This window comes from Urocitellus parryii, chromosome 8 (genome assembly GCF_045843805.1).
Source record: "Urocitellus parryii isolate mUroPar1 chromosome 8, mUroPar1.hap1, whole genome shotgun sequence".
Lineage (NCBI taxonomy): Eukaryota > Metazoa > Chordata > Mammalia > Rodentia > Sciuridae > Urocitellus > Urocitellus parryii.
Genome location: NC_135538.1, coordinates 139,031,029 through 139,053,134, shown reverse-complemented (window position 1 = coordinate 139,053,134; position 22,106 = coordinate 139,031,029).

The window sequence follows — 22,106 nt, the reverse complement described above, 5'->3', positions numbered from 1 at the left end:
ATGGAGAAAAATTGAAGGCATTCCCTCTAAGATCTGGTACAAGACAGGGATGCCCTCTCTCACCACTTCTGTTCAACATAGTCCTCGAAACACTGGCAAGAGCAATTAGACAGACGAAAGAAATTAAAGGGATAAAAATTGGAAAAGAAGAACTTAAATTATCACTATTTGCAGATGATATGATTCTATACCTAGCAGACCCAAAAGGGTCTACAGAGAAGCTATTAGAGCTAATAAATGAATTCAGCAAAGTGGCAGGATATAAAATCAACACGCATAAATCAAAGGCATTCCTGTATATCAGCGACAAATCCTCTGAAACGGAAATGAGGACAACTACTCCATTCACAATATCCCCCCAAAAAATAAAATACTTGGGAATCAACCTAACAAAAGAGGTGAAAGATTTATACAATGAAAATTACAAAACCCTAAAGAAAGACATAGAAGAAGACCTTAGAAGATGGAAAAATATACCCTGCTCATGGATAGGCAGATCCAACATCATCAAAATGGCGATATTACCAAAAGTTCTCTATAAGTTCAATGCAATGCCAATCAAAATCCCAGCTGCATTTCTTGTAGAAATAGATAAAAGAATCATGAAATTCATATGGAATAATAAAAGACCCAGAATAGCAAAAACAATACTAAGCAGGAAGTGTGAATCAGGCGGTATAGCGATACCAGACTTCAAACTATACTACAGAGCAATAGTAACGAAAACAGCATGGTACTGGTACCAAAACAGGCGGGTGGACCAATGGTATAGAATAGAGGACACAGTAACCAATCCACAAAACTACAACTATCTTATATTTGATAAAGGGGCTAAAAGCATGCAATGGAGGAAGGATAGCATCTTCAACAAATGGTGCTGGGAAAACTGGAAATCCATTTGCATCAAAATGAATCTGAATCCCTATCTCTCGCCTTGCACAAAAGTTAACTCAAAATGGATCAAGGAGCTTGATATTAAATCAGAGACACGGCATCTGATAGAAGAAAAAGTTGGTTATGATCTACATACTGTGGGAGCAGGCTCCAAATTCCTCAATAGGACACCCATAGCGCAAGAGTTAACAACTAGAATCAACAAATGGGACTTACTCAAACTAAAAAGTTTTTTCTCAGCAAAAGAAACAATAAGAGAGATAAACAGGGAGCCTACATCCTGGGAACAAATCTTTACTCCACACACTTCAGATAGAGCCCTAATAACCAGAATATACAAAGAACTCAAAAAATTAGACAATAAGACAACAAGTAACCCAATCAATAAATGGGCAAAGGACTTGAACAGACACTTCTCAGAAGAGGACATACAATCAATCAATAAGTACATGAAAAAATGCTCACCATCGCTAGCAGTCAGAGAAATGCAAATCAAAACTACCCTAAGATACCATCTCACTCCAGTAAGATTGGCAGCCATTAGGAAGTCAAACAACAATAAGTGCTGGAGAGGATGTGGGGAAAAGGGCACTCTTGTTCATTGCTGGTGGGACTGCAAATTGGTGCAGCCAATTTGGAAAGCAGTATGGAGATTTCTTGGAAAGCTGGGAATGGAACCACCATTTGATCCAGCTATTCCCCTTCTCGGTCTATTCCCTAAAGACCTAATAAGAGCATGCTACAGGGACACTGCTACATCGATGTTCATAGCAGCACAATTCACGATAGCAAGATTGTGGAATCAGCCTAGATGCCCTTCAATAGATGAATGGATTAAAAAAATGTGGCATTTATACACAATGGAGTATTACTCTGCATTTAAAAATGATAAAATCATAGAATTTGGAGGGAAATGGATGGCATTAGAGCAGATTATGCTAAGTGAAGCTAGTCAATCTTTAAAAAACAAATACCAAATGACTCCTCTGATATAAGGGGAGGAAACAAGGACAGGGTAGGGACGAAGAGCTTGAGACGAAGATTTTCATTAACAGGGTTGAGAGGTGGGAGGGAAAGGAAACGAGAAGGGGAATCGCATGGAAATGGAAGGCGATCCTCAGGGTTATACAAAATGACATATAAGAGGAAAGGAGGGGTAAGACAAGATAATTCAAATGGAAGAAGTGATTTACAGTAGAAGGGGTAGAGAGAGAAAAGGGGAGGGGAGGGGAGGGGAGGGGGGATAGTAGAGAATAATACAGACAGCAGAATACATCAGACACTAGAAAGGCAATATGTCAATCAATGGAAGGGTAACTGATGTGATACAGCAATCTGTATACGGGATAAAATTGGGAGTTCATAACTCATTTGAATCAAACTGTGAAATATGATGTATGAGGAACTATGTAATGTTTTGAATGACCAACATTAAAAAAAAAAATAAAAAATAAAAAAAAAAAATAAAAATACGTAAAAAAAAAAAAAAAAAAAAAAAGAACTTCACTTGCTAAATCCCCAGACCAACCACTGCAGGTCTGAATCATTTCCAGATCTGACCATTTGGGTGCCTCTGGCCTCTGGACCCCGAAGAGAAGGGTCCTGTCTAGGATATTTGCTTGGCTTTACTGTTTTGTTTCCAGTTCCCCTATTCCTTTCTCAAAAACTCAGGGAGTATTTTGGGGTAAGGAAATGATATGGTTAAACTGAGTGATGGAAAAATTACTAGGACAGTAGCCCCCTTACCCACAGAAAGACCCTTAGTGTGAGCCTGAAATCGCAGAAAGTGCTAAGCCCTATTTTCCTGAACATGCCTATGATCTGTGATAAAGTTTAGTTGTAGCCACAGTAAGATTAGCAACATTAATAAAATGGAACACTCATAACAATAGAGTGTAGTAAAAATTATGTAAATATCCCCCCGCCTCAACTGTCTTGGGGCAGGTAGTAGAGAGAGTGTGGATTCACTGGACAGAGTCATGATTCACCATTCACACCCCAGGGAGAGTGGAGCAGATGGCATGATATATTATCACACAACTCAGAATGGTAATTTGAAGCTTATGAATTGTTTACTTATGGGATTTTCTTTTTAATGTTTTTGGGCCAGAGTTGACCATGGGTAAGTGAAACTACAGAAAGGGAAAACAAGAAGAGGGGTGACTACCACGGTGGATCTGAAGTGACCAAGATAGGTGACCTGGAACAGAAAGCTGGATGAGGAGGCCATCACAAGAGATCTGGTAAGAAACAATGTAGGCTAAATAAGGAGGTTGCGACAACAGTTTCACAAATATCATGGAACTGGAAATTTAAAAAAAGTGGGCACATAATTGCATATGAGATCAGGAAAGAATGGTGAACTGGGCAAAAAAGCTGATCTGGTGTATCAGGGACACTTGTGGGATTAGTCCTGCTTCTGGGAAACCTGTCAATCTCAGACAAACCAGGATGACTTGTCATCCTAGGAGGAAGTGAGGTGGTAAGATTTCAGTTCTAGGTAGCTTTGCAGAATGACTGTGACTTTAACAACAGTAGGAGGTACAAGAAAAAGGAAGACTAGAGAACAAAGATCCCCCCAATTAGGACTGCAAGTGTGTTACGTTTGAGGCTCCTGCAGGACAAGCAGGTGTTGGGACCCCAGCTCACAGCAGACAGGTCAGAGTTAGAGGTACAGGGGGGCAGAGACGCCTGCATGGTATTTTCAGGGAAGCTCTATTAGTTCAATTTGTCCAGGAAGAAGCTTGAAAGAAAACAGGAATAAGGAGAGCACTGGGTGCTTGAGGGCCTTCATTTCAACAACAAGGAAAGGAAGGGGAACTGAAAAGACGGAGCAAGGAGGAGCAGAGAAAGGAGCAGAAGAAAAGGCAGATGGAAAGAGACTAAAAAGAGGATATTCTTCATATTCAAAGATTAAGGAGTAAAGATTAAGAAAAGAAGATTGCAAAAGAAGAAAAGGCTTCTGGATTTAGTGATTAAGATATTATTGATATTTCTGATACTCTTATGTATACTCTGAAAAATATCATTACATACATCAACTGGTTAGAAAAAAAGATGACATTGATAGCTTTGGAAGTTAGGACATAGAGGCACAAATAGGGACTTTCAAGGAGGTTGGTGATGAAAAAAAGATGATGAGCAACTAAGTTCTGTTTTAGCATTGCACTGACATTTAAAACACTTTTATAAGCCTCCTTCTTGAAGAAAGACATTATAAAAATTATTAAAAAATAAATAAATACATACACACACACACACACATATGTCAGGAACTATTTATGGGATGTGATGAGCCTACCCCAGTCCATTGGCCCCCTAGATCTGTGGACAGATAACTGATCTCAGACGTTTTCCAAGGCTTCTTGAAGTACCACTGGACCACTTTCCAGTACTCTCATCTATGAGTCAAATGACCCTTCTTCTGTGATGCAGAATTGTGTCTTTGGAACTCCAAATGGCTTGCCCCAAATCACCGAAAGCCACATTTTCCAGTAGAATTTTCCATGAAAATGGAAATGTTCTATATCTGTGCTGTCAAATCTAGTAACCCATAGCCACATGCAGCCCTTGGGTACTTGAAATGTGGCCAGGGCAATGGATGAACTATGATTTCAATTTTATTTCATTATAATTAATTTAAATGTAAAGAGTCACATATAGCTGGAGGCTACTGCATTGGAGAGTGCAGCTCTACACAATTAGGAAATTCTCAAAAATTTTCAAACCTAAATTAATTTCAAATAATCCTATACCATGTGCTGTGTGTGGTTATTAGTGGGACTATGAAACAGACTGCATGTTAGCTGCCCAAATGTTTTACCAAATGGACACAGAGTGAATGAAAGCTGTGTTGGCTACTACTGCGGTAGCTGTCTTGCAGAGACGGGGTTTCACCTCCAAAAAAAAAAAAAAAGTGCTTCTGAAAAGATTAGCTTCATTTTCTGTTATAACCAAAAGTAGTTCCAAAGAGAGTTAGAAGAAGCTGGCTGGGTCCAGGGAGAGGGGCTTGGAAACTTGTTAGAAATAGATACTATGTACCCTAGCTGGTGTGTGTCTAAACTAGTCCTAATTGGTTAACTGATTTAACTGAAGAAAAGCTATGACTCAAAGCAAAACTTACTAATGTCACTGAAAGTTGTCCTTCTATTGGTCACCCATTGGTCACCCAGCTTCTCCATTGGTCACCCATCTTGGCTCTGCATAGCAATAAAAACTATGTATGGAATTCCAGGGAGAAAAGGATTTCTGTTTTTTAGCAAGTCAAGGTATTAACTAGGTAAGTAAGACTGTGTGTGTGTGTGTGTGTGTGTGTGTGTGTGTGTGTGTGTGTATGTGTTGGAGAGAGAGAGAGATTCCATTCTGATTTTACTGCAGATAAAGACAAAAGCAAGGTTGGGATTTAATAAGGTGCCAAAGTGAGAAATCATGACTACCATAGGTTTTTTTTTTTTTTCAAATTTACCTTTTATTTGTGCATTATAATTATACACGATGGTGGGACTGATTATGCTGTATTCGTACCTGCACATCACTGACCAATTTCACTCCCCTTTTCCTCTCCTTCTCTCTACCCTGATCCTCTTCTTGTTCTACTCTACTGATTGTTTTTTCTAGTATTATTAATAATTATTATTTTCATTACTGAATTATTATATACAAGCAGGATTCATGGTGGCATATTTACCCACGGACACAGCATCATTTGGTGGATTACTTTCCCCAGTACTTCCCCAGGCCCTCCCCTCCCACAGCAGTTTCCTAACAGCAGATATGAAAATATAAATCAGTGCCCATTAATTCATTAGTGTCATCCTTTTTTAACTTGAATGTGAAAGGAGCATTTTTTTTAAAGCACACCAAATTAACCAGTGTTCAGAGGTGGGGAGCAATTGTCAAATGATAGTGGGTTCTATGGTTGGGATGTGGTTAGCCCCCAAAAATTCATGCACTGGAAAAATGGTCCCAGGTTTGGTGGAGTTAAGGCAGCCAATCTTTAAGAGGTGGGTCCTAGTGGAAGGTAATTAGGTCATAAATAGATTAGTTCTGGTCTTATAGAGTAGATTGGGTCAAGCAGGAGTAAGTTAATTCTCACAAGAGCATGTTATTATAAAGAAAGACCACTCTGTATGCCTGGTCTCTTCTGATCACAGCTATTTCTTTTCCCATTTTCCCACCATATTGTGATATAGTCAAGGGGACCCTCAACAGGACACTGGTGCTGTTCTATTTGAACCTTCTGGTCAAATAAATCATGAGCCAAATAAACCCCTCTATTTTATATATAAAGTTTCCAGATGCTGGTATTTTGTTATAGCAACACACAAAAAAAATGTACTAATACAGTCAGTAACATCATCGCTGATTGCTCAAATGGTTGGAGAGACTTTCTGTCTACAAGTTACAAACCCTAATCTATCACCTCGGTACTAAAGACTTTGTCATAAGCAACCAAAATGGATTGCTCAGATCTAAAATTGCCAATATGGTGAAAACCCAAAAAACAAATTAGCACATGCTAGAGCATAGTGTAAATGTCATTGAAGTGGTAGACTTGGATTCTGTTCCTGACCTCAGCATTTGTGAGACAGCTAACCTCTCTGGGCTTCAGCTGACTCATTTATAAAATGAGTCAGAGTATAAATTAGTAGCAATAATCACGATGATGATTACAGTAGGTCCTGAGGTGCCCTAGGCTGGTTTCTGTTGAGCAGGCAGCCTATCATGTGCATTATACTCTCCGTCCTCTGAAGAAACGTTTGCATGTTCAAAGTGGCTTCCCAGTTTGGCAGTTCCTTAATAAGTTAATCAGAGAACAATCGTACGACCCAGCATTTCCTCTTAAAATAATTAAGAACAGATATTCTATCAAAAACTTGTACAAGAATGTTCATACCATCACTATACATAGTAGCCCAAAGGTGGATAAATAGATTGCAAGTTATTCATACAGTGGGACATCATTCAACGCTATGAAGGTATGAAGTGTGGCCAAGCTACAACCTGGATGAACCATGGGAACATTGTGCTAAGAAGCTAGACACAAAGGCTACACACTGTTCGATTCCATTTATAGGGGTTGTCCACAATAATCACACCCACTCAAACAGGAAGCAGACCCCTGTGGCTGGGGCTGAAGGAAGGAGATACTGAGAAGTGGTTGTACAGAGTTTCATTTTGGATGACAGAAATGTCCTGGAACTGGACGGTGATGATGTTTATACAGCATCATGAATCTACTAAATGTCACCGTCATGTACACTTTCAAATGGTAACTCTGATGTTATGTATATCATACTGCAAAAAAAAATGCTATAAAAAAGTGAAGCCACTAGTTTGAAAATTGGTTAAACTGAAAAGAAAAACAAAAGGTTCTCAGACACACTAGTATCTTTCAATCAGTTGTATGAAAAAGTCAAAACACCATCCAGTAGTTTGGAACTGAGTATAACCTACAGCCCGTCTTACCCATGAGGAAGTCCCAAACTCAAAATCTAGCTACCTGGGGGGAGATCCTCAGGGGAAAAGTGCTTTGGAATCATTCATGTGAGGCTTCACTATGAAGTAGCTGTAGCCCATAAGCACCTTAGATGGTTTCAGAATAAAGTCAGGCCAGTTTTCTTAAAGCGTAGAACACCATGACACCATCACCGAGAAAATTAAACCAATGTGATTCATAGACCAATATGTTCACCCAGGTATGTTCAAAGACCTACAAGAGGATTTAAGAATAAACTTTCCTTCCCACTCACTGAAAAATCCAACAATGAGCAGACCACAGAGGGTTTTCGTAATTCCTAGCAAAGATTTCCCTGGCTGAAAGAGAAGAAACAGTAGATGAGACCAAGACCCTACAACCAACTCAAGCAAAGTGGAAGACACAGATGAGTGGAAGGGAGAAGAAGATCTTAGAGGCATCATCAAAAAAAAAAAAGACTCAGAAATTTTGCCTTATCTCTGAGCTCTTTTCTATAGGAATATTTCACTTTTCAACGTGTGCATCTTTTCCCTCAAGTACAGCTTGCAGTAAATGCTTTACCATGAACACAAGCCGGGCATCTTTGAAAATGTCTCGCACCTCTTTTAATAGTAAACAAAAAAATCTCTAAAAATGACCTGACATTTTTGTTCTTGCAATATAGCTAAATTTGTACAATTTTCAAGTAGATGATTAAATTCAGAAATACATTGCATTCCCTAATCTGACGTTAGAGCTTTTAGATTCATACATGCCCTAAAACTGCTTTAGGGAATTTGAGAAGATTATGAACACATTCTAGGCCCCAAATAGACCTTCAGTCAAAATGAAAGTACTCAAAGGATCTGAGAGAGATCAGAATCTGTTGCATGATCCTCTTAAAGTTGTAAAGTCTTAATGCAACATTTTTTTCCATAGAAGAATTAAGCATACACAAGATGCATTGAAAATATTGATTTGGGTGAAAGATGTGTCCTATCCAACTTTTCCAATTTGGAAAACCATGATTTCTCCATTCATGAGAAAATCAGATTTAGAGACAACTGCAAGCATTCCTGTATTTTCGAACCTTCAGTCAGGGAAGGGAGACATCTACTGGTGGACAAAATGAATAATATAGAAGATTTATATATATGATATCTATATGACTCTAATCGCATAAAGTACTCAAACAAAGACATTTTGTAGATATATAAAAAGACACAGTTAAATTGTACTTTCTTAATATAGATACCATGACCTGAAGCAGTAAGATACAGAGGAATGATATAGGCAAGGCCAGTTGGTTAATGTGACACAGAGAGAATAAACTCAGAAGCCTCTGCTGAAGGATCAAGTCATGATGCAGTCTGTTTCCCATAAAAATTTCGACTTTGTAAATTCTGCTTTTCAATGCGATTTATTTTACTCCAACAGAGTAACAGCACTGGATCAGTATTTTCATTGTTTATTGCTGGCATTGTTCTGGGTCATTTGTAAATTCCCTTTTGGTCTCCATCTATTTAAAGCTTATTCTGAATTTTCATTTGTTTGTTTCCATTTAATTCAAGACAGATAATGCTCGTTTTTCCTAGAGGGGTATCAAAGCGCATCACTGTGCCTGTCCAGGCGGGGTGTCCAGCTAGGGTCCTTGTCATCTGCTGATGATCTGTGAAGAGGAAGAAGAATCTCTCCTCAACATGCCAAGACCCCATACTTTCTTGCTATTTCTCTCTCTTTTCTAAAAAAGAGAGGAACAGGGAAAAAAAATCCTTTCCCCAATCAGCAGTAATCTCTCCAAAGGTCTTTTAATTTCAAAAGTCATAAGTGTTAATTAGCTATTATTAAGTGCCCTCTGTATAAATTAACATGATTGATGAAAAAATCAAGGCTAATGAAAAATGTAGCAATGCATGTATTTTTAAGTGACTATATTAAAAGATGGTGGTCCCTCTGGACAGAAACTAAGGCCCTCTGTTCTGTATCCTGACTTTATTATTATCTTATCTCTTCGTATCTTTTCCTTTTTTTTTTTTTTTTGCACTAGGAAAAAAAATGCTGAATCTTTGACTTCGACTTTAATTCAGTAGATTTGCAGCATTTTTGTCTTTTTTTTTAACTCGAGACACTAAATTTTATACCTTTATTTAACATTATCTCGTGGGATAAATGTCCCGAATTTTTAACACTCCAAATGGTAGTGAAAGGTTTTGTCAATTTAGGAAAGATCAAATCCATCTCTCCAGAGCAGAACTGGAAGGCAGTAGATGTGGCCACCCTGCTGGGTCCCCATGCTGTGGAGCAGGGCTGGGAGACCTAGGAGTCACTATCTCCCCCCTTGAATTTCCTTACCTCCCTCTTTTGAGTATTTGGGACCTAGTTCAATATTAACAAAAGTTTTCCACAAAAATTAAAGCAGAACCTACAAACCTACACCTTCTGTTGAAAGTTAAATACTGTCGATTCTGCGCCTACAATAACTAGATTTTTTTTTTAACTAAACCCTGTACATTTTTATAACGATGACAGTTCTATGATTAGAGATTTGGGGCAAATGAGGACCATTTTGTGACTGATATTGATGGGACTTTTCAAGAATAAGATGTGCTCGAAGTCATAAAGTAAAATGACCAAAATGTACAGAAAGAAATAACTGGTCAGTTGAAATCACAAACAGATCTTTCCAAAGGAAGCATGAGATAGATTTTTCACCTTCTACAGGTAATTGAAAAGGATGGTATAACATGTAATCCTGATTTTTAAAAAATTGAAAATTATCACACTTTTATCCAGTGTCAAACCTTCCCTGAGAAGGTAAAAATTCCTGCATCCTATCTTAAAAAAAAAAAAAAATAGAAAAGCAACTACTTTGTGTTTTTTTGCATAAGGATTACATACTTCTGCAAATTTGAAAACCTTTATAAAGACATGAAAATGACTTTAGACTTGGACCTCCAAATTCCCTGGCATGGTTGTAAACAGCCAAAATGTTTTCAGAATGTCCCATAGTCGTCTGTTATTCCACATAGGCAATAAGCCAGTTAGCTGGGCTGTCTGCCGGTATTAATGGCGTGGGCAGGCATTTGCAGCTTCTCTCTCAATTTCTCTCCCTGCCTCCTACATCAGTCTCTCTCTCTTTATGCAAACTTAAGAAGACAGCCATGGTGAGCACTGGCCATGCCAGAGCTGCCCTAGTGTCTAATCTTTTGGCCAACGTGCAGCTCAGGGTACTGTAACTCCTTTTACTGTTTCCTTCAATATTATTATTATTATCATCATCATCTCTGTGCTTTCTGTAGATCATCGTCCCATATTCAAAGATGTCCTAACAAGCATCCAGGGGTGACTGCTGCAGATGCTGTGGAGGTGACTGTGTTAATTAGCTCACTGCCTTTTCAGTGGGAGGATGCTCTGCAGCTGAGAGCGTGCACTTATGAGATACATTAGCATATTGCTTGCAGGGACAAAGGGAGGAAAGAAAACAGAGTGGTGGGAGACAGAAATGGGTCCCAAATCATGTCCACAGTTATTGACTGGTCCAGTCACACACATTGAAGACGCAAGGACATTCAGTGTCAGAAGGATTGGATGGTTGGTGCCGGCCACTTTGACCAAATGGAGAAGAGAAGCCCCTCGTTAGATGAGGGCGCTAAATAAATAAATAAATTTAACAATATCATTTGGGAAACCAAGTAATTTAGTGCTATTTCTGGTTTTATTTGATTTATAAAGTCTGTAGATCTGTAATTGTGCATTTTTAGGAAAACAATAGGGCAAGATTCATGTGAGGTGAACTAAGTGTCTTTCCTGCTTTACTAAGCCCTTAAGAATAGAAGCACCAAAAGGAAGATTTTGCCTTCCTTTTATTTATTAATAATAATCATCATCATCACAATAATAATAATTATTATGATTATTATTTTTTAAAAAAAACACACTGGCCATATTGTGACTTTGCATATGAATCTGGGGGAAAACAATCCTTCTAAGTGCTCCCAAGTATTTTCATTACCATTTGCCCCCACCGAGACTCATAATTAAGTGATCAATGTTGTCACTTTATTGCTACCTGAAAAAGTGGGAGAAAACCTTCCAGAACAGAAAAATGTACTTTTGCTAAATTACAGATAAGCATATTCCAATAAAATGAAACCTAGCAAAAGCTCAGGTTTTTAAAAATATTGCATTCGGTAAATATTGTGGAGAAAGAATACGTCAAATCAACTAAGCAAGAGAAGTGTTTGTCTCCTGGCATAGCTGGGTAGAGCCCAATGCAAAGCAGAAATGTCCCTTTCTTTTACATTCATCTTTTATATGATACTCGACTTAAACTGGTTTGGTCAGCTCTTTGGGTCTGTAGTTTCCACAAAACATGTATCAAAAAATATTCAGAAAAATGTTACCTCTGTAGTCAAATATATTGACATTTCTCATGTCATTATGTACTAAACAATGGAACATACAATTATCTACACAGAATTTACACTTAAGAGATATCACAAGTGATCTGGAGATGATTTAAAATGTCAAGGATGACGTACAAATTTTATACATGCCATTTTTACAGAAGAGACTTGTGTATATCCTGGGATTTTGGCCTCCACAGGGGATTCCCCCCAAACATACCAAAGGCTGACTATATTCTTATCTAGTACTTTTCAGTGAGTTTGTTAAGAGATATTTGTCAAAAGTTGGGAAAAAGAAACTCCTGTGCTTTCCTATTTTACCCCATATACAGAAAACACCTCTCTGGTCAACCCAAGGAAGCCATCTGCAGAGGCTGCGGCACATAATGGGCGTGATTAGAATTGCCATGAACTGTGGTCCAGGAGCAGAAGCCCCATCATTGCTGGAACCTGTCGGAGATGGAAATCCTTAGCCCACACCCCAACCTGACTGAATCAGAAACTCTCAGGGGGCAGCCCAGACCTCTGTTTTCACGAGACCTCCAGGTAATCTCGTGTTCTCCAGTTTGAGAACACCTGCTGTCAAAAGACTTGAAGAGAGGAGTAAACTGAGACTATTTCATTTCTGCCATCAGCTCTAAAGCTGGGGACTAGGATAAGAGGCCTCGAAGGCGCGCCTCATGAGGACAAAGGACTGTCTATATCTCCTTAGCTCTTATTCGACAGAAGAATGCTGGCCAAGTGTGTAGGTCATAGATTTATTTTTAATTTGGAAAGTAATATAAAATCCCCCTCCTTATCACCCAGAAAGACAATAGAAAAAGAAAGAAAAGAGAAGTGATATGCAGATATGCACCTGGGTCTCACCATCCTGTAGAAGCCTTTTTTTTTTTTTTTTTGGTACTGAACAATTGAACCCAGGAGGGTGCTTTACCACCAAGCCACATCCCCAGCCCCAGCCCCCTTTGTTTTCTATTTTGAGATAGGGTCTCGCTAAGTTGGTGAGGCTGGATTTGAACCTGTAATCTTCCTTCCTCATCCTCCCAAGCCACTGGGCTTATAGGCCTGTGGCACCACACCCAGCAGTAGAAGCCGTTTCAATGCTGGGAGCCAACTGCTCCCACTTTCAGGGCTGTGCTTGCCAACTGGAGTGACCCCACCAGTTAAGAGGGTAGAATGTGGTGTCCAGGAAGACAGAGGGCCTACGTCTGCCCTCCTGAGCTGCTTCTGGTTTCCAAAGGGCATCCTATGGGGCTTATGATACTGGATTGAGGGCCAAAAGGCTCTCCATGGGCCTGTAGGGGCAAAGAACAAGATGACCCCCCAAAATGAGACATGGTGGCTAGTCTAGGACACGGCAGTCACTTAGAAGGATCTGCAGCATTGCTAAGGCCGTGGGCAGGTTGAATCCATAGGAAAGGTCCCAGGTCCTGACTTCACACCAGGACAAGAGGGACCTGGCCTACACCCCATAGTTTGGTGGGCACATCCTGTCATAAACACCCAGGAAGATACATCAGTTAAGTAAATAATAAAATATTCAGAATGAACTCACATAAAATCATTGTTAATAACATGCACAACCAAGCATATGTAATTATACGGAATACAGGAACGAAAAAACACAAACATGGGAATACAACTCATTCTTCCAACGACACATTTCAAAAATAGGCCAAGTGCCTATATGCACAGTCCTGCAAGATAAGAAAACAAGAGTTTGCCCATCCCATGGGATCCAGAGTTCAGGCCTGAAGCATACCTCCAACCTCAGTGACCGCTCTTGTGACAAACACCATTCAGATGGCCAGGGAAGTACTGCACATGCTTTGTCCTGTGGTCCCCAAAAGTACTGCAGCTCCCCAGGACTGCTGACTTTAGAGATGGACATCACTTCACAGCAGGGAGACTAGGCACAGGGTACTCTCAGTGTATGAAATCCTTCCTTTCAGCAAGAATACAATAGAATTTTCCTGGAAATACTGAGTCCATTTTCTTCTTCATATTCTGATTCAGGATCCCAGGGCTGCTCAAGAACAAGCTCATTAATTACTCTCAGCAGATGCTTGTCATGTGCAGGAGGCAGGGCTTCCACTGTGTCAGAGCAATGAGAGTCTTTGGAACAATCACAGGTTCTGGGCAATATTTTTTGAATGGGCCAAGGGAGGCGGCTCTCCATAAAACGTGTTAATTTGATCTTACAACCACTTTAGTGAGCACACTGTTAAGTAAACGAAAACACAACTAGAGAAAATGTCCAAATGAAGAGTGAACTGTGTTCTTGCAGGAGAGTGAAATTCATTTTCAAGGCATAGTTTGTAATTTTATTGTTTTCTATAATGATTAATAAAATGAAAACCTAACTACTAACTTGAGTGCTTTTATTTTATTTCATTTCATTTTATTTTTGGTACCGGAGATTGAACCCAGAGGCACTTCAATGCTGAGCCACAACTCCAGTCCTTTTTATATGTTTTATTTTGAGAAAGGGTCTCCCTAAGTCTTTAGGACCTTGCTAGATTGCTGTAGTTGGTCTCCAACTTGCATTCCTCCTGCCTCAGCCTCCCCAGTCTCTGGGATTTCAGGCATTTGCCACCATGCCCAACATGATTTTATGTTTTTAAAGTTTTTTTTTTTAATTTTAGAAAAATATAGTTTCCCTAAATTGAAAGAAACTGCATATGGAATATACCAAAACTGTGACACTTCAAAAAAAATATTGAAATAAGGAAACAAAACTATTCACTTGCTTGTGAAGATTTATCTAGAAATAATCTCCAAACTATTTCTATATAGAATGCTGTATTTTGGCCATTATAGATCAAGGTCTAGTCTCCTGCAATAAGAGGTCTGAACCTATTGAACCAGGCTTAGTTATGGTCACTTTTAAAAATACCACTTCTAGCCTGGCGCAGTGGAGTATGTAATCCCAATGTACTCCCAATGGCTCAGGAGGCTGAGGCAGGAAGATCACAAGTTCAAAGCCAGCCTCAGTAACAGCAAGGCACGAGGCAACTCAGAGAGACCTGTCTCTAAATAAAATACAAAAATGGGCTGGGATGTGGCTCAGTGGTTAAATACCCCTGAGTTCATTTTCTGGTACCTGTCCCCCTCCAAAAAAATATACCAATTTCTAAGAATTGAAATTTTGAAAGAAAAAAATCTTAAACAGTATGGAAGAGAAGAGCTAATGATGACTATGAATTATATATAAAATAATATTCACATGATGAAACTGATTAATTTATAATCATTTCTTCAGCAACAATTATTATGCACACTTCCCCATTACAATGCTTAAATGTGTAAAAAAATAATCATGGGTTAGTTCCAAATTTAATATATGCTTTAAAATTTTTATTGACAATTTTTGTTGCTACTCCTTTAGCAAAGCAAGATTTTTCCAAACTGAAATGAAGGGAAAATATACAAAAATTATAATAATTTATGAAAAGTTATCTCATTTGATAATGATGTAGTGTCAATGGAACTAAATTGTGAAAATCTTGATCATGATTTTGATCATAATTTTAGTTTATGATTTTGCTAAAATGAAATCAAGAAAAATAAATTAATTCAATAATGTATTAAATTATGTATTGATATTATTAGTTACCAAATATCATCAACCCTCAATCCATCTACAGAACACTCAGATATGTACAATATAAAGAAATTTGTCTGATATTTTGCCACTTTTCAGATGTATAAAAAATCATATTTTTAATTTTATCATTATTAAGGTATATGTGCCAAGGTAAAAGAATAAAAACATATTTAAAAGTGTGTTAGCTTGATTTATAACTTTTTTGGGGGGTGGATATGAGGACTCTTGACCACTGAGCTACATCCCCAGCTCTCTTAATTAATTTATGTATTTTTTTTTTTTAATTTTGAGACATTTTCTCACTAAGTTGCTTAGGGCCTCACTAAGTTGTTGTGGCTGGCCACAAACTTGCTATCTTCCTTCGTCAGTCTCCCAAACATTGGGATTACAGGCATGCACCATGGCATGTGGCTCTTGATGTATAACTTGTAAATATTCATACACATGGTAGTCTTGCCACAGGCCCTACAAATGCTAAGACCAAGCTGACCAGGCCCTGTCCAAGTTTGAGAAACAATAGACCATGAGATTATCAACCAGAGATGTTACTGCTGGATACCATCCCCAAATGAGCCAGGTATAGGGGCACACCAAACCTATCCCAATGTCAACCAGAAGGCACCAAGAACCAGCACAAGAACCAATGGCCATGTCCTCCAAGGCCGAGAGTGATCACAGGAGCTTCTCCCTTCTCTCATCCAAACCTTATTTCCTGTGCGCCATCTTGGAAAATAGCAGAATGGCACCTCAAAGACTGAGAAATGGTACTAAAAGCCAAAGTTCAACCTTTAAAAAAAATAATTATAACGATAGTATCAGACTAAGGGTTAAATTGAATGGTTTCAAACGTGTTGACTTTTATCTCCATCGTCAACAAGAGCTGATAAGGAAGGCCAGGTCACTGAGAAATAAAGGATATAGAATTTATTACACATCCATATGGAATTGTGTACAGATAGTGGTACTAAAGGCAGACCTGGATGGCAGGTAAAGGGAAGGTACCATCAGACTGTCATGGGCTCTCCCCTTAGACTCCATCAGACAACTTCTCTTGTTTCGGACACCCAGATTGGCCTCCAACCCGCTACCCTTGGTAATTGACAGAAAGACCCTCTACTTCCCCCCATCTCAGTTTAGATTCTCTGCTTCTCTGTGTTCCACGCCCAAGGTCACTAAACATGAGCCCAATCAGCTCATTCACTGAGCTTTTAAGTTGTGATTTTCTTTTCCTCCTAATGTGAGCATATTTCCCCTCTCAGGTGATCTGTTCCACAAAGGAACACAGGACTCACCCCAAAACATGTTCAGCAATGCATAAGCGCTCCCTCCTAAATTGTTACACAGTGCAGGGAAGCCCCATGAATGAATTTATCAGTTCAGCAAGATAAATTAAAGATTGATAAATTGCATTTAAAAAATAAAAAGCTGGGAAGTTTTTCATCTGAATTTTGAATTAGAAAGTGTATCTGCCACCCTATCGGGAACATAATAGGAGATTCCTAATGACGACCAATCTTTTAATTGCAACAGGAGAACGTGTGCAATTGGAGAAAAACAGTAGGTAAAAAAACCCCTATGAATCACAACACATAAGAGGTCCTGTTCTTTCCCTACTTAAAATAAGTAAATAAATAAATAACTCCATACTGCCAAAGAAATGTCTCTGCAAAGCAATCTCAAACAGAACTTTGGCTTAATATGCTCCTTCCGAGGGCTCCACATATAATAAGCAAATGTGTTGACAGGATATGGCTCTCATCTTTTTCTTTTCTTCCTTCCCTTTGCTGCCTGGAAATATTTAGAAATCTAGCTGAAGTAATAAACAAACAAACAACTAAAAGCAGCCATCTTCATTTTTAGTTCTAAAAATTTAAGCCCTGAACTTTAAACACAAAAGAAATCAAAGTGAACAAAAACAGACTGTGTAGTCAGGCTGATTAATAAACAGCTTAGTACATAACGAGGATGGAATTGCATGAATCAAATCCCCAAGATAGTCCAGAGTGCATTCTTTCAATTATAAAATGGGCCTTTAAAACAACAACATATGTGCTCATTAAAATGGCTTATTATGAAAACAGCATCCAAATGAGTTTCAGCATTTGCTTTTTAAAAACTTAAACTAACCACAATGCTAAATGGTGGTGTGGGAAGAGCTTACAACTTTGATGTAATAATAATGTTTATCTGGTTTTCTTTCAGACTTCTTTTAGGATGAAATATTTTAAGAAACCATAACTCTACAGAGGAGCTAGATTTGGGGAAGAAAATTGGGAAGAATTAAGAAATCTGGGGACTGTATTATGCTAATGGTACCTATTAAAATCCTAAAGTGCAGAGAATTCTGAAAGATCCTAATTAAGCCTTTGCAAATTACAGTTTCTCTGGAGGAGGCAAAGAGCAAGAAACAATTGATGTGATTTTTATAAACAGCTTTTTAAAAAGAGCTGTGAGCAAATAAAAAACAGGACCACATCTGGAACATGGAGCAATGGAAGAAGAACCAAAATAGGAAAACGCGTTCAAGAAAATCAATAAAGCTAAGAGATGTCAGTGGCAGAAATAGACATGGAAATACAAAGAGGAGAAGAAAAATGACATCCCATGAATGGACTTAACATTTGAGCTCCCCTGAATGTTTGTGGCCCCCTAATTCATATACTGAAATGCCAACCCCCAAGCTGCTAGTATTAGGAGGTGATTCCATCAGGAGAACCAAGCCTCATGAGTGGACTAATGTCTTTCTAACAGAGACACCTGAGCTCTCTTGCACCTCCACCTCCACGTGAGGACAGCACCAGAAGGAGCCAGCTTCTCATCATCCGAGGTAGCAGGACCAGAGCACATTGCCAACTCTTGGACTTCTCAGAAGCCTCCCGAATTGTGAGAAATAAATTCCTATTGTTTATAAGCCACCTGGTCTGGGGCGTCGTATTGTCCAGTGGACTAAGACAATCCATTCATGTTCACAACAAAATTTATTTTTATCATGAAGCAATGGTTTGCATGTTGCTTGAGCCTCTCTTAGTTATAATAGAATGTTCCTAAAATTGGTTTTCTAAAAATACAGGAATCTTAGTAGGTGAATACTGAATGGATGCTGCTGTGCCAAGCAAGAGAAACGCCATCAGCTACATCGGTATAACTAAAAAGGTATAACTAAAAAGGGCAATTTTTAAAAGGACTCATCCCCACTTCCTTTCATGCATTTATTTGTGAATTGGACAGAATATATAGACAGGACCCTGGGTACCACTTCTTGATCTTCCATCAATCTACGCTTACCTTACTTAGAAGCTCACCTTTTCCGGGCCCCTAACACAGACCTGGTACCCATGGAGAAGTGGAAAGAACATGTGTTCTGATTTATCAAATGTAAAATGTTGACCTTGGCTGACATCTAACTCTCCGATTGGCTGTCTGCATCACTCAAGGTCAGAACTCCGCTTTTCGGTCAGATTTGGGTGTTGAACAAAGTAAAGTGCGCACTCTTCCAGGAGAGCCAGAGCTCTGCTCTTATCCGTCGGTTGCTCCTTAATATAAATGAGCTTATCAAATTGTTTGCTAAGTGCAAGTTTATAAGAGGGAGGAGACAATCTGGGAAAAATGGACAGCCATCTAAGAAGACTAGGAGGAAATTATTGAAATAAAGCAGTATGGAGATTTCTTAGAAAATTTGGAATGGAACCACCATTTGACCCAGCTATCCCTCTCTTTGGTCTATACCTAAAGGACTTAAAAACAGCATACTACAGGGACACAGCCACATCGATGTTTATAGCAGCACAATTCACAATAGCTAAATTGTGGAACCAACCTAGATGACCTTCAATAGATGAATGGATAAAAAAAAATGTGGCGTATATATACACAATGGAATATTACTCAGCAATAAAAGAGAATAAAATCATGGCATTGGCAGGTAAATGGATGGAGCTAGAGAAGATAATGCTAAGTGAAATTAGCCAATCCCCAAAATCCAAATACTGAATGTTTTCTTTGATATAAGGAGGCTGATTCATAGTGGGATGGGGAGGGGGAGTATGGGAGGAATAGATGAACTCTTGACAGGGCAGAGGGGTGGGCAGGAATGGGAGGGGACATGGGGTAATTAATGATGGTTGAACGTGATGATCATTATTATCCAAAGTACACGTATGAGGACACGAATTGGTGTGAGTATACTATGCATACAACCAGAGATATGAAAAGTTGAGCTCTATCTATGGAATAAGAGTTGTAATGCATTCCACTGTCATATATAAATTAAAAAAATCCCAGCCCCTGAAAAAAAGAAATTATTGAAAGTGACAAAAATGCCACTATAACAAAACTTCTTTCAATTTTGCACAGACTATAAAATACTCTCGTGACTCCTTACGTATTGCTCCTTAACCCATCCTCCTAAGAATGTGTCGCAGGAAAGTCACTGTGGATTGATACCAACGGAGGGCACCGGTCATAGGTACAGCGGGGGAGGCAGTGAGTCCCAGGATTCCCAACCTCAGAGAGCGTCACGGCCCCAAGGGAGGGATGTAAATTAAATTAGCTACAAAATATAAATGGGGTGGGGGGGAAGAGCCAAAGAAATACATTCTGGTCATCCCTGTGGGACTGTGATACTCTAAAATTCAATAGGTGTGACATAGAAAAATGAACGGGGTAGGACCGTTCATTCTTAAGAATCCACTCTTGGGTAGGAGATGACACCACATGCTTAGAGATTCCAAGAGGTATCAGAGATGGAATTTCATTATAAAACCAAGAATGATTTTAGGAAGAGGGAGAAATCACAGATAGCTGGTGGGTAGTGAGGCCGTGCAAGACCATTTAGGGAAACCAGTATCATCGCTGGGATCTTCCCCTCAAGCATAAATCTAAAAAAGATTTGTGAGCAGCTCAGAAAAAAGACACACATATGACCTTTAAACACAAGGCAAAAATGTTCAACCTGATGCATAATTTCTAATCCACATAAAAACAATACCACTATCAATTATCTGATTGGTCACAGTCCAAAAGTGAGGTAAACTATATGACAATATCTGGCATATTTATTATAACCGTGGCTGACATGTAGACTAGAATAATCTTCATGGAAGGAAATTTGATACTGTCGAGATATTTCTTCCCCACAATGATCCCTTATCTTGCCCTTTAAGTCACATCTTGTTCTCTACTCTTCCCCACCCTCGTAACTCCTACAAATACTGATCTGTTCTTTAGCTCTATAATTTTGTCATTTCAAAAATATTATATAAATGGGTTAATATAGTAGTAAACTTTTCAGATTGACTGTTTTTAGTCATCTTAATTCTCTGGAGATTCATTCCATGTGTGTGCATATTAATAGTTTGCTTTGTATCCTTTTTATAGTTGTTTTTCTTGCTAAGTAGTATTCCGTGGTCTGAATGTGACAGATTTTCTAACCAATCACCCATTGAAGGATATATTGATGGTTTACAGTTTGGGGTATTAAGAATAAAGGTGCTATAAATAATTTAATTCAGAATTTTTTTTTGTGACAGTATTTTTTCATTTCCCTGGGATAAATATAATCATTCAGTCATATGGTCGTTGCATGCTTAGGATTTAAGAAACTGACAAATAGCTCCAGAGCGGCTGTACTGTTATGGGCCAGGCTATATGAGCAATGAACAAACAGAATCCATTTTACCCTGATATTCCTTGCGTGTAAGAAATGCTTCTCCCAAGGAAAGCCCCACCTCTGTACCCATACACAGGTGCTTAGCAAAGCATGTTTGGCAACACAAAATGGCAATTCTTATATTACGTAAAATTGTTCTCTCTTTGGTTCCCATTTTTCTTGAACAATGTACCCTGTCAGAGTTTGATTGTCTAGACATTAGTAACCATTCTTTAACATGTACTCAACTAGGATAATTTTGACCCACTTTCCCTTCTGCTTATGATTTTAGATCTCATAATGTTTGTTTATGGTTTTGAATCCTAGCAATAGCCACTTGTGATTAATATGGTTTTGGACTATTAAAGTTGGACTCAAACCCCAGGAGGGGGTCGAAGGGTGTAGACTACAATCTGCCCCATAGCCCGCCAGCTGGTGGATCTGGATTGCCCAATGGTGATTAAAAGTTCTATCTCTTGCTTTAAGATCAACTCAGTGATCTGTTACAATCTTGCCATAACAGTACTTTATATTCCCACCAGCAATGTATGGGAGATTCCATTTCTCTGTACCTTCATCATCACTATGTTTTATTTTGACCGTTGTAGTTTTAAAACATCATGGTTTTAATTATGCTTCCAAAATTGCTAGCGATGTTGAACAGAGTTTCATGTACTTATTCACCATCAGTATATATTCTCTTAGGTGAATATTTCTACCTGTCTTTTACCCGTTTCCTAAGTGAATTGTTCCTGTTGAGGTTTGAGATTTCTTTATGTATTCCAAGTACTAATCCTTTGTTGTGGCTTCAAAGTATTTTCTCCCAGTCTGAAGCTTGTCTTTTGTTATTTTTTTTTCCTTTGGAGTTTTTAGATTTTATTTATTTTCTTATTAGAGCCTTATAATTATACACAGTAGTTGATCAGTTTAAGAGAGACTTTTTGCAGAAAAGTCTTTGATGTAATAATAATGTTTACCTGGTTTTCTTTCAGACTTCTTTTAGGATGAAATATTTTAAGAAACCATAACTATACAGAGGAGCTAGATTTGGGGAAGAAAATTGGGCAGAACTAAGAAATCTGGGGATTGTATTAT